At 49.3% G+C, this 13,150-nt stretch overlaps 1 long non-coding RNA gene across 1 annotated transcript in view; it reads right to left on the reverse strand.

Moving 5' to 3' along the window:
- LOC138513380 (uncharacterized) overlaps positions 1-13,150 on the reverse strand; it is a 228,161-nt gene that overhangs the window by 72,598 nt on the left and 142,413 nt on the right. The gene's annotated exons all lie outside the window — the stretch shown is intronic.

The following is a 13,150-nucleotide window of genomic DNA, read 5'->3' on the forward strand; positions in this document are numbered from 1 at the left end:
TTTCGCCCCGATGACCTGATGGTTGAAAAAGCTGGGGATTTCCAGGGAGGCCGCCCAAGCGCTAATTTAGCCGATCGCTCCCTCAACGATTTGGGATTCATTTGTTGGCATCAGCCGCACTACTCAACATTGTGATCTTTACCAAGACACCAGACGTAGATGCCATGCAGGTCGGTGATCAACATCTTGGCGTTGCAGTCTTGACAAAGCGTTGACCAGGATGTCTTAAGAGTGGACATATCGCCGAAAGTCAATTGAAAGGAGTCGAAATGAGAATTTTCTCATAAGATGTTTTCCGAGTAGCAGTGTGCTAATTGTGCTAAGCGCGTGAAAAAAAGTAACTGCGGTGTAGGGGTGTAGTGGTTCTAGGTCATTTGGTCGAATCTAAATGGTCGACAGGACAGATGGTCGACACCAAAAGGTCGACAGGTCAAATGGTCGACATTTTTTTTTTGTTTTTTTCACCTTTTTTTTGGGGGGGATCCTCCTAACCCCCTTGTTTTTGCTAAAAAACCCTTTTTTCCCCAAACGAAAACCTAAAAAATATATATATGTAAATTTTAAAAAAAATCGACCATTTGACCTGTCGACCAAATTGCGTCTACCATTTGTCTGTCGACCATTTGTCTGTCGACCATTTGACTAGACACCGGTGTAGTGACGTAGTATATATGTTGGCCAAAGACACATCCGGAGCAAATGAGTGGCACGGTTGAGTCAAGAATGATTGATAGTTGATTTTAGTCGTACTAAGCCCTTGGCGAAAAATATTTCTGAGCAGCACACACTGGAATGGATATCTATCTGATGAAGAATCTGCGGGAGCATGCACTCCATTTAAGTCATGTTTTCTGGTAGCTTGGGTGCATGTGGATCCAGTAACAGAGGACCACAGCTCAGGATTGAGGGGAAAAGGTAAGCTATAAGATATATGGAATCAAACGGACTATGTAGGTGTAGCAGTTAGTTTAAAAAAGCAATGGGTAAATAAGAACAAGTAGTGTTTGGCTGTGCTATGGGCTTGAGATGTTCTCAAGCAGACCCTTTAACTATGGTAACTTTCTGCCCAGGATTAACATGTTGTCGGTGCCATTTTAGCTATTCCTTGATAACCTTTACTGGGTTTTGGCCATGAACTATGTGTGTTGGGTTTATTTTATGCCCGTTAATCCAGAATCTCTGTTGATTAGAGTTGTGTGCAGGAGACTAACAGTGTAGTATGGAACTTTAGATGCCTAGAATGAGATGGTCCTAAAGAAAGCCTGCCAGATCCAACCACCGTATGTGATTGCAGCTGAATAAAAGGAGATCTGCGTTTTCTTGCTGCAGTCAAAGGCAAGAGGACTGATGAGCCTGCTTTCCAGCGGTCTCATCATCTGCATCATCAGCTTAATGCCTCGGTCACTTACTGGAGACTTTGACAGTGTAAGTAGCTAAGCATATAAATGCTGGATAGTGCAGGGGCAGTAGGGTGGAGAAGTAGGGGCAGAGCAGGGTGCAGACGCTGCAGCGCAGAAGCAACTAGGCCCTGCTTTGAGAGAAAACGTCCCCAACTAACACTCTCTTGCTATGTCTTCACGTTGCTCACTTTTTCTCGGACTGGTTTACTGACTGCTCCCCGATGAGTCCCAATCTAACAACTCCAGAGATGCGAATACCAAATGGGTCCCCTACAAAATGTTCCGGTTGCAACATATATCCCGTTCTCAATATTTGTGCACCCCCATATAACGTTGCTGCTACCATTCTCCCCATTCCAGAGCACCGTTCTGGTGCACCACCATGAGGTAGGGTATGGTTGGGGGGGGGGGGTCACAAAAGATGTGAGTGTTGATAAATGTATACTCAGCTTGTACCTCAAAGCACCCGCTAGAACAATTAAGATATGGCAGCATGTCAGAAGCAGGTTGCCCTGGTTCAAGTGTTCAAACAAAGTCTCTGGTTCCTGCAGCACCTGGACATAAAGAGCTCCTTCCCAATGGCTGTGATAAATATTTGGAAGGAACAAATCATGTAACTGGGGGCGGGAGGAGCTTGATTCAAGATAGGCCTGTTCACCCCAGGCTCCACCCCTCTGTTCTCCTCCTAGTTTAGGAAACCCTTACAAGCCTGTGCTATGGTGAACCTCAGAGTGCGGAAGCCTATTGCTAAGAACAGTTCCCAGAAACTCTTGAGGGCATTATAATGATAAACTGTTGATCTACACTGCGCTTCATACTGGGTTCCTCCAGTTTCTAAGCACTGTAATACTGAATGTTACCATTATTACCTACTCCTGGTGCTAAATGTATGGACCTCAGCAGAATGAAGGGATGAGTCGGCTCGCCTGAGGTAACGAACCCTTGTCGCACGCTATCGTCCTTTTCCTAAGCCGAGCAGGTTACATTTGAGCTATCCGCCTGCCATTAGGCAGTCATAACAAACATCAAGTTCTTTCACAAATTACATGAAAGAGAAATAGTTTTCCCTTGCTAACATGAGGGAGAGATCTACACTTGATGGCATATTCTGCTGCCAGTTAAATTTAGCATTTGTATGTATCAGATCTCGGGAGGATAGCTCAGGGGCAACGTGCTCGCCTTGAAAGCAAGACAACGGAGCAACACAGGTTCAATCCCCAGGTCCGCGCTTAGAAACCTCTGGGTATTAAGCGCGTTATAAATAACCAATTATATCATATCTAATGTTAAACCTAACATTCAAAATGATGAAACATAACCTCTGCTAGGAAACCTAGAAGTGTGGCTTGCAGTACCGAAGATTAGGAGATGAATGTGCGCTGACAAAACAGCAGGGCATGTTTCCCTCCCATACATGTGCATGCGTTCTACACACCTGTACATAACCACTCCCGTCAGTACATAATTCAGTGTAAACATCCCATCTATACATTGTTAAATACTTCAACAGAAATGGTGGCGCACCCGTGCCAAGGACATCATTCCAGAACTCAAAATCAAGCAGATGGCAGGAGCCAAGTTTAAAGATTCATTTTGCTACCTCAAAAATGCATCGTAAAAGCACGCTTGGGAACCTGACAAGGTGGTCCCCACTGGCGCTAAATGAGTCGTGGCCAAGCGTGCTTTCACGATACCTTTTTTGGGAAAATAAAATTAAGTTTTATACTTTACTCCTGCCATCTACTTGATTTCGAGTTCTGGAATTCGGGAGTGCTGTCCCTGGCACGGGTGCGCCACCATTTTTGTTGGAAGTATCTGTTTTGACGGATAGTGTCGAAAAAGCATCCGCACAGTCTTGAGCACGCGGATACCTTTTTCGCCTTCAAGTTTCAAGAACATTATTAAATACATGTGTGATAAACCCAGAAACAAATAACATGGTGATTACACCCCCACTTTTCACGTGTGATGTCAAGAAGATCGCTGAATCAAGGTTGCATTGCACTTTAATGCTTCAAATCCTTGACCAGAGGCTTGTGATTGGTGCCTTGTGAATGTGGGAGCATCCTTGAGGCGTGGTACCACACGTGCAGAATGTGGTGTTTTCTACGGGGAGTATTAAAGTCTACAAGAAGCCCCCGGCGGTAGCCATCATTACGGTGTACTCTACTATGCACCTAATCATACTGCCTATGGCAGGGTTCTGCAAACTGCTGCTCTCCGGATGCACTACACCCCCAATGATCCCTCCCCCATTGCATATGCTGGCAAGGGCTGATGGGAATTGTAGTCCAAATATTTACATACAGTAATGTATGCTAAACACAACCTACGTTTCCAGTTGGTCTCCTTTTTTGGGGGGGGCAAAATAATGTGTAAGAAAGCAACAGTGAGATTTTAACCTACATGTTCAGGGTGGCAAAAGGTGCTTTACCTCAAAGGCAACACGTTATGGTTTGCTTCAGAATCCTACAGTAGGAAGGTCAACTGTTCGGAAGCTTTATTTTGATATTCATCCAAAAGATTATAGAGTGTTGCCAAGTTTCCATACAAGAAAGAGCCAGTAAGTACATATTTCATTTAATTCACGTTGTGTAAAGAGTCACGCTGATATTAAAACTGGCTTCTCACTAGAAGGTAAATGACTTAGCCCAGTAGGGGCATATTAAGAAATTGATATATTTTCCATTAGTACCATGTTGGGGACGCGTAGCCAACGAGGTGCGAGAGATCGATGGCTGTATTCCCCGATACAGGCACACGAAAGCTCTCATTCTACTTGTCAGCGTGCACCCCAGCCCTGCTGGACCGTCCTCCCACTCCTCTCACACCTGCCAACATTTTGCCACCCCTCTCCTGAGCCACCCGCACACCCATTAGCATCTGCAATGCTCCAGCCTTTTTAAATATGTAGAAGAAAAATGAAATGAACCTTAGTTATACACAACCCCCCTCTACCGCCAGTGGAAGTCCCTTTTCAGTGTTGGTTACACCATTGGAAGCAACACTGAAAATGTACTTCCACTCATGCTCTCGGCTTCACAGATAACCAAGGAAAGATTCATTTTGGGTTCATTTAAAAAATAAAATACTTGTAGCACATTCATCTTGTCATTGCTGGTGCTTCTAGAGTTACTGCTGGGAGTTACTGCCTTCCAATAATGGCACCGCTGCTGGCGTTAAGGGACTCGCAATGTGCTCGGCATGCCATTACCAGGAATGGTTGGCCCGCTGCTCCTGGTAATAACACCTGAATACTGTTGCTATTGTCGAGGAGCATGTAGACACTTTCTCACTAGTTCCCGCCTACTCACTGCTGTCCTACTGGAACAGTAGAAGAAGAGCAGTACATGGGACCCCCTGTATTGTTCCTATACCGCATTGAGTGTATGAGACACGTTATGCACTCACACAGCCATACAGAATGTACCCTCGCACTGAAAGTGTGCAAGGATGCCACACAGAAGAATGTCAGCATGCACCTATGCATGGAACGTTAAGTGAAATCTGATGAGGGCAGAGTGATGTCACTGGTGAATAAATGTAAATATGCAGTAACACAAGGTAGAAAGGAAACATGTAGAGGCTTGCTATAGAGGAATATATAATGTGGCTAGGACAACCTTAATATAAAAATGGACGCTGGCGCGTGTCTGGTTTAATCAGGCTACCTCAGAGACAAACCAAGACCATAGAATCAGGAGACGCAGAAGAATATTCCTGAGTGCAGAACTGACAATGAGTCAAAGTTGGCCCAGAAGAACAAGTTACTTTCTTACCTGGTAACGTTCTTTCGATGGGATGGTCCGACGACGTATTCCATATCTATGACATGTAATCACCACAGCTGTGCTGCTTCGGAAACTTTTTTCCGCGTCTGCGTCCTGCGTCGATGACGTCGATGCGCCGTCGTCGAGGACCTCCTCCAACGTCATCCGATGTGATAAGTAGAACGCACGACGCCCGTAGCCTCAGTTGTACTTTTTTCCCCCAGAACGTGTGACATTAGTCAACTGCCAGTCAGACACAAAGCCTTGCGGAACGTAAGCTGCAATCGCAAAAGAAATTCTGCAGCGGGGAAGGCAGGGCGGGAGCGATATGGAATACGTCGTCGGACCATCCCATCGAAAGAATGTTACCAGGTAAGAAAGTAACTTGTTCTTCGAGGGGATAGGGTCCTCCGACGTATTCCATATCTATGACAGACTCCCAAAGCAGTACCAGAGCAATGAGGAGGGAAAGAATTTAGAATCAAAATTTAGAATAGCCAATCAAATAGCAGAGCAAAGGACCACCTTGCCAAAGGCCAGATCCTGTCCTCGGATGGAATCGAGGGAATAGTGACGTACAAATGTATGTACTGAAGCCCAGGTGGCTGCATCACAGATGTTGCGAATAGCAACACCCCTCTGCAGGGCAGTAGATGCAGCCATACCCCTGGTAGAATAGGCCCGCAAGCCAGCCGGTGGGTCCTTACCCGCCAATCGGTAACACTCCGAGATGGCCAAAATAATCCAACGAGACAAAGTCTGTTTCGTCACAGCTTGCCCCAAACGCTTTCCAGCGTAACCAATAAAGAGTTGATCGTCCACTCTGACCCGGGACATGCGCGAAACATAAAAGCTTAAAGCTTTCCTAGGATCAAGGCTATGGAGCCTCTCCTCTTCCTTACCAGGATGCGGAGGAGGATAAAATGCCGGAAGAACAACCTTCTGGGCCAAATGAAATTCCGTCACTACCTTCGGAAGAAAAGAAGGACGAACTCTAAGGACAACCCAGTCCTTGTGAAATCCAGTGAAGGGTGGCTTAACTGAAAGTGCCTGTAACTCACTCACTCTGCGAACGGAAGTAACCGCAACTAAAACACAGTTTTCAGAGTTAACAGCCGCAAAGGGCAAGAATGTAAAGGCTCAAACGGAGCACCCATAAGAAACTTAAGAACAAGGTTTAAATCCCAACCGGGCACCAGGAAAGGTGACGGAGGGAACACATTAGTGAGCCCTTTCAGAAACTGTGAAATTAAAGGGGTTTTAAAGTAAGAACACTCTTCAGACGAGCGCTTAAAGATGGACAGCGCCGCCAGGTAACCTTTAATGGTACCCACTTGCAAGCCCCTGTGGGCCAAAGAAAGTAAAATGGACAGAACCATGGGGATGTCACATGCAAAAGGATACACATTCTGAACTCTGCACCAGCCGCAGAATTTACGCCAACGGCAATGGTACAGAGACTTTGTTGCTGGCCTTCAGGCCGAAAGCAACACCTCCATCACGTCTTCAGGGAGGACCCAATCCTTATACCTCAACCTTTCAGAAGCCAAGCATGAAGGTTGAGGGATCTGACCTCTGGATGGAGAACCTGACCCCCCTCCCATGAGAGCAGATTGTCTCGGTAGGGAAGACGACGTGGAGGGCAGATGGACAAATCGAGAAGGTCACGGTACCACGTCCTCCGAGCCCACGCCGGGACAATGAGGATCATCCGGTAACCGAACTTCCGTAACCTCCGCAGCACTTGTGGGATGACGGGGACTGGAGGAAACGCGTACAGCAGGGGGAATGACCACTCCACCACAAACGCGTCTCCTAGGGCTCCTTTTGGAGGAAATTCCCGCGAGCAAAACCTTTCGCACTTCCGGTTGACACTGGAGGTGAAGAGATCCACTTGAGGGGGTCCCCCAAAGGGCGAAGATCTCCAGGAGAATCTCCTGAGCCAACTCCCACTCGTGAGAGATCGCGCTCTGCCTGCTCAGAGCGTCCGCCGTCATGTTTTCGTCTCTGGCCAGATGAACTGCCGAGATCGAAACTTCCTGCTGGATGGCCCAGAACTCGAGCTGCATCGCCTCCCTGCACAGAGGAAGTGACCCTGCCCCCCCCCTTTTTGTTGAGGTAGTGCATGGCCACTGTGTTGTCTGTCAGGATCAGGACACTCTTTCCTTGCACAGTCGGCAGAAAAGCCTTCAGGGCTAGCCTGAAGGCCCTCAGCTCCTACAGATTGATATGGAGTCTGGACTCCGACGGAGACCAACGACCGCTGACTGTCAGCCCGTTGGCATGAGCTCCCCATCCCGTGAGGGATGCATCCGTCACGATCGTCACCTCCGGCCAGGGAAGCCAAAATGGGGCCCCCTTCATCAAGTTGCCTTCGACGGCCCACCACAGAAGGTCCCGGGCGACCGAGGGCGGCACCTGAACCGGGTCCGACATCCTGCCAGAGGACTGCGACCATTGCGTCTTCAGTGCCCACTGCAAAGATCTCATCCGCAGGCGAGCCTCTGGCACCAGAAGAATGCAGGATGCCATGAGGCCGAGCAACCTCAAGAACTCGAACGCTGGGAGCGTCTGGGCATGCTGAAACTTGTGCACCATCTGCTGAATGTGAAGAGCCCTCACCTGGGGAGGAAAACACTGCCCCAGGGAAGTGTCGAGCACTGCTCCGATGTACTGGAGCCGCTCTGTTGGCGTCAAATGGGACTTCTTTAAATTGAGGGAGAAGCCCAGCCTGTGAAGGGAGTGGCAGGTGACGGACAGATGATCCAGGACTTGCTCGGGAGAGCTCCCCCTGATCAACCAATCGTCCAGGTAGGGGTAGACGTGAATCCCCCCTTGCCTGAGATGCGCTGCCACCACCACCATGAGCTTGGTGAAAACCCTCGGGGCGGAGGTCAATCCGAACGGCAGGACCCGAAGCTGAAAGTGCGAGTCGCCAACCGCGAACCTCAGGTACTTCTTGTGCTTGGGATGGATCGGCACATGGAAGTAAGCATCCTTGAGGTCGAGTGACACCAACCAGTCCTGAAGCTGAAGGGCCTGGAGGACTTGAGAGTGAGTAACCATCTTGAACTTGTCCTTCCTGAGGAGTTTGTTAAAACCGCGCAAGTCCATGATGGGTCTCAATCCCCCGTCTTTCTTCGAAATCAAAAAATAAGGGGAATACCATCCCTTGTTCCTCTCCGCTACAGGCACCAGTTCTATGGCGCCTTTCTCCAGCAGGGCTTGAATTTCCTGCGCAAGGAGCGGATCCGGACTCTGCAAAGAGGTTCCCCGGTGGATTGTCGCGAGGCCTATGCCGAAAGGGAAGACAGTAGCTCTGGGTTATGATCTCCAGAACCCACACATCTGAAGTAATGGCTTGCCACTCTACAAGATGCTGCGCCAGCCTTCCCCCCAACCGGCGAACCATGGGACATGGCCTCATGACTGAGTGGGAGCGGCTGCAGCGTTACCTGAGGGCAAAGAGGCAACTGCCCGAGCGGCCTTCGCACCACGGGTACCCTGTCGTCCACCTCTGGTACTCCTGCGTTGGCCTCTGACTGCCAGCTCCTCTCGCTTTACTGAAGGACGAGTAATAGCGAAAGGAACCACCACTCCACTGCTGTCCCCTAGGACGAAAAGGCGGAGGTTGGCGAACTGCAGCGCCCAACGACTTTGCTGCAGCTTTTGAGGTCTGCAACCTCTCAAGGCTCTCCTCAGCCTTGCTGCCAAAAAGGTGTTCACCGTCAAAGGGCATGTTGAGGAGCCGGGACTGCACATCAGGAGCAAACCCCGACTTCCGCAACCACGCAAACCTGCGTATCACGGTGCTCGCCGCCTTGGACCTACTGACGCATTCAGCTAAGTCCAAACCCGACTGAACGGACTCACACATGGCATCCTTACCATCCTGGACCATAGCAAGAAACCATCCCGTTCGTCCCCTTCGGGAATATGTTCAGCCGCTAACGCAACACAGTTCCACAGAGTGTGTGTGAAACGAGACAAGGCACAAATGGAGTTGGCCGCCTGAAGCGCCATACCACCAGAAGAAAACACTTTCTTCGCCCAGCCATCAAAACGTTTGTCGGGGGGGATGGTAGGGTACAACGCCTGCTTTGCCGGGGCCGTGGCCGCCTGCACCACCAAACTCTCCGGAGTGGGGTGCCTGGTCAAGTAGCAGGGGTCGCTACTGGCTGGACGGTATTTTTGCGACAAGGATCTGCCCACCGCCGGGAGACTCTCCGGAGCAGTCCAAGCCGCCGCCACCCTTCTCTGTAAAGCCATATGGAACGGCAGTACCGGGTCAGTTGGGGGACCAACATCAAGGATGTCCGTTAGATCATCCTGCACAAACTCCCCTGGGGGAGCAGACCATCCCAAGTACTCAGAAACCCTAGCCATAAGGCGCCGGTACGAGGAATCGGCATGAGAGCCAGGCTCGGCCTACAAAACTCCACCTCCGGATAGGTGTGCAGTCCACTAGCATCATGCAGTGACTGCCTCAAATCGTCAAACTGACTATGGCCTGAGACAATTTCATCTGGAACCTGACTAGGAACCAGGCCATCAGAATCCTCATCCGCCTCTGAAATATATTCCAGGTGGCGAAAAGAAGGCACCCGAGAGTGCTTTCTCTTAACCAGAGCCTTCCTAGGGGCTTCCCCCGTGCCACGGGGTACCTCCGACACGAAAGGCGTCAATGGCGTCGAGCGAATCGGCGCCGGCGTCGAGAGAACAGGCATCGGCATCGAGAGAACAGGCATCGGCGTCGAGGAAATCGGCGTCGACGTCAGATGCAGCGCCGCCAGCATCGGCGGCGTCGACACAGCCCTCGAAGCCGGAGCCCCGAGCGTGTCCTTCGACGACCTGAGCGTCGACGGCTTCGACGACTTCCTCGGAGCCGGAGCCTCGAGAAAGCCTGTCGACGCCCTCGACGCCTCAGATGTCGATGTCTTCCTCGAAGACCTCACAGGTGCACTCGGTCTCGAACGCGTCGAGGACCGGGACCTGGAACGGGTACGTTGAGAACGAGTCTCCTTGTCCGAACGGGACCTCTCCCGTGACTCGTGCCGACCACTCTTGCGAGCGGTGTCTCTCGACCTCTCACGACTGACCCCACTCAGGGGCGCAGACGGCTTAGTACCCTGTGACTCAAGAATCGCCAGCATTTTCTTCCCGAAGGAAGCCCATTCCACTGGCGTCGCACGGCTGGTGGGGTAAGCGGCGTGCTGGGCAGAGTCCTCCGAAGAGGACCTGGAAGACGACCGGTGTCGGCGCTTCCGGGAATGCCTCGAAGAGGCTGAGGAGTGGCAAGACCCACTCCTAGAAGGAGAACCACGAGACTTCCGACGATGACGCGGAGAGTCACCCCTCGAATCATCCGTCGAAAGCCCCGCAGACTTCGACTTCCGGGGCTTGGACACCCGACCTACCGACAACTTCTTCTTACGTTCGCGTAAGGCTTTGGACGTGAGCGACTGGCAGTGGATAGTCATCCGTGTCGTGGGCCTCCCCGAGGCACCAGAGGCAGGCGTCGTGCGAGTCCGTCACCGGCATCCTGGACCCACACTCCCCGCACTTCTTGAAGCCTGGACGCGGGGTCGAAGACGAAGTAGAAGACATCTTCACACAAAGGATTTTCAGAAAAACGAACAGGTTCGAAGAACCGAGAAGAACAGAACTCCAAAGAGTCGAGGCGTTAACCGAGATTCACGAAGCAACAAGTTTGCGGAAAAAACGGAACTGAGGCTACGGGCGTCGTACGTCCTACTTATCACATCGGATGACGTCATCGACGCAGGAGCCGAAAAAAGTTTCCGAAGCAGCACAGCTGTGGTGATTACATGTCATAGATATGGAATACGTCGGAGGACCCAATCCCCTCGAATTAAGGATGCTATTTTAAGGAATAAGCACACAGCACAAATACAGTTACATGGATAAGCTCTGAATGTGGGACATTCCTCATAGATTGAGGAACAACAAAACATCTGCGAGAGCCAACTGTTGGTCAATTAAAAGTGTACAAAGTTCACATGAGATAGAGTGAGCAAGTCTCTAGAGGCTAAGAGGAGAAAGTGCACCCAGCATAATTAAATCAAATAGCAGTAAATAAGAGGCTGAAATGGACAAATTCGTGGTCTCTTCACATGTGACTCAGAAATCCAAAAACAAGGGCTTCATAAGAGCCTCAGACGAAGATAGTGTTGTGCTCACACTTCCTTAAATATTCCAGGACAGTGAGCAGGCTGCAAGGTCAACTACACACGGAAGACTTTGGCTTTTGGCCGACCAATGAGAGATGATGGATTGTTTAGGAAAACAGGGAGTAGTCTGACGGGACTCAAGCTTCTAAGTTTCGTTTCACCAATGTGCTGCTAAAGAGTAGGAAGGCCAAGGTTGGGATAGTATGCCAACCAATCAGTGGGTTTGAGGGACAACCTAAGATACAATGTTGCATAGACTGATCTACTGCTATTTTGTCTACTATAATCAGCGTTATACATATTTAGAGGTAGTTCAAGGCGTGCCCTACAGAAAAGGGGTAGCCAATGATGCACTAATCCTTACATGTTCTATAGGTAGATATGTTCCCTTAACCAATCCCTTTCCTCGATACGTTTTGTATTTTGCGAAGTAGTATGACATCATAGATGACGCACATTGGGGTACAAGACCTTTGCATAATCAAGATTAGTTGCGAGTGTGCATGCATCAGTCCGATGTCTGCCAGTTTGCCCTGCTTTATTAAATGAGAATAAAGTAGTACTTTGCCATATTCTTTGAATCTGACTGATTATTTGGTCTGAGATCATTATTTGTAAGTTATTTAGCACAAAAGACGCTTCAAGGTGCTAGAGCACACTATGGACACCATCTATATTCACCCTTCTCCATTCCTAATTAGAGAAACACGAAAAGCCCCTGATGTCTCATTTTCAATCACCTTTAGATCAAATTCCCTATTCTGTGCACCATACCCAACCCATATTGACACCATCAATAAGCCTACAATACATGTAAGACAATGTGTTTGTTATAAGTTATAATGCAAGTGTAGTTCACAAGACAATGGGCCTCATTACGAGTTTGGAGGTAGCCATGGTGCTATTAGCGCAATGGCTGCCTCCAAAATCGGGTCCGGGTTCCTTGAATGACGAATTACCGGGTCATTCCAACCTTGGAGGACCCAGTAATTCCTCATTCAAAAAACGCATCCCCATTCCCATTGAGCCCCGATAGGGCTCAATGGGAATGGGGACTCAATGGGGATGGAGCTAATAACGGGCCCGTTATTAACGGGCCCGTTATTAGCTCCCTGGTCCCCTTGCGGCACCCGCAAAGGACGTCTGGTCTGACCAGACTTTCTGAGCGGGTCCCGCAAGGGAACCTCGTAATAGGGCGGAATGGGTTTACCGGCACCATTACTGGTAAACCCATTCCGCCCACCTCGTAATGAGGCCCAATGACTGATTACACTTTTTTAAGTGTACCTGCAAAATATCAATTACTTAAATTTAAAAAGTATGATGCCTCTGAAATAAATGTTTTGTCGGTTCTGTCTTTAAGAATGTCACACGGTCCAGCTTCTGATACAATCTATAACTCGGGGGGGCCAATTCATAAACCCTGAAGGTCACAGGATGAGAGGGCGCATTTCACTGCATGCAAATCTTTGATTCGCAACAGAGATTTACATGCAGCTCAGGAGCGGCTGCTACAAGTGTAAGAGGCCCCCAGCGGGCCCCTTTACACATGTCCAATTTTAGTTTGCGGATTTGTAAAGTAGTGGAGTACTTTGTCAGTTAAAGTGAACTGGGCTGAATTTCATGGCAGCACGGACAGAAATCAAAATCCTAACGTGCATGTGTGAAAACAGCATCCTCAACCTGGTTCTTATTGGTAACAGCTGCACCCTTTTACTCCATTTTCTTCGAAAGGCATTCTACACAAAGGTGTCAAAGAAAACTGGTACAAATTGGTACAGTGCTTTCA

Source organism: Ambystoma mexicanum, chromosome 12, assembly GCF_040938575.1.
Source record: "Ambystoma mexicanum isolate Mex_15411 chromosome 12, UKY_AmexF1_1, whole genome shotgun sequence".
NCBI classification, from domain to species: Eukaryota; Metazoa; Chordata; class Amphibia; order Caudata; family Ambystomatidae; genus Ambystoma; species Ambystoma mexicanum.